We start from the raw sequence: 332 nt of genomic DNA, 5'->3' as shown, positions 1-332 counted from the left end.
TAATATGTTCATATCATTTATTTTTATGTGCTTTGATTTATTTATAATTTTTTTGTTATTTTTTTATGCTATATGTTTGTTCCCATTATTTAAAATTTCTAGATCCGTCATTATTTATAGGCATAGAATTAATGAATAGAATTGATGTTATGACTATTGGTCATTAAGTCGGAATAGTATATTAAAATCGTCCATTATAAATTTAGAATGAAAGCAAATAAAATCAAATTATGATTTATAATGCATAATAAAATTTAAATTATAAAGTAACGGATCAATTATTATTATTATTATTATTATTATTATTATTATTATTATTATTTTGTTAATGT

The sequence above is a fragment of the Arachis ipaensis genome, chromosome B03 (assembly GCF_000816755.2).
Source record: "Arachis ipaensis cultivar K30076 chromosome B03, Araip1.1, whole genome shotgun sequence".
NCBI lineage: Eukaryota > Viridiplantae > Streptophyta > Magnoliopsida > Fabales > Fabaceae > Arachis > Arachis ipaensis.
This window is presented reverse-complemented; position numbering follows the sequence as displayed.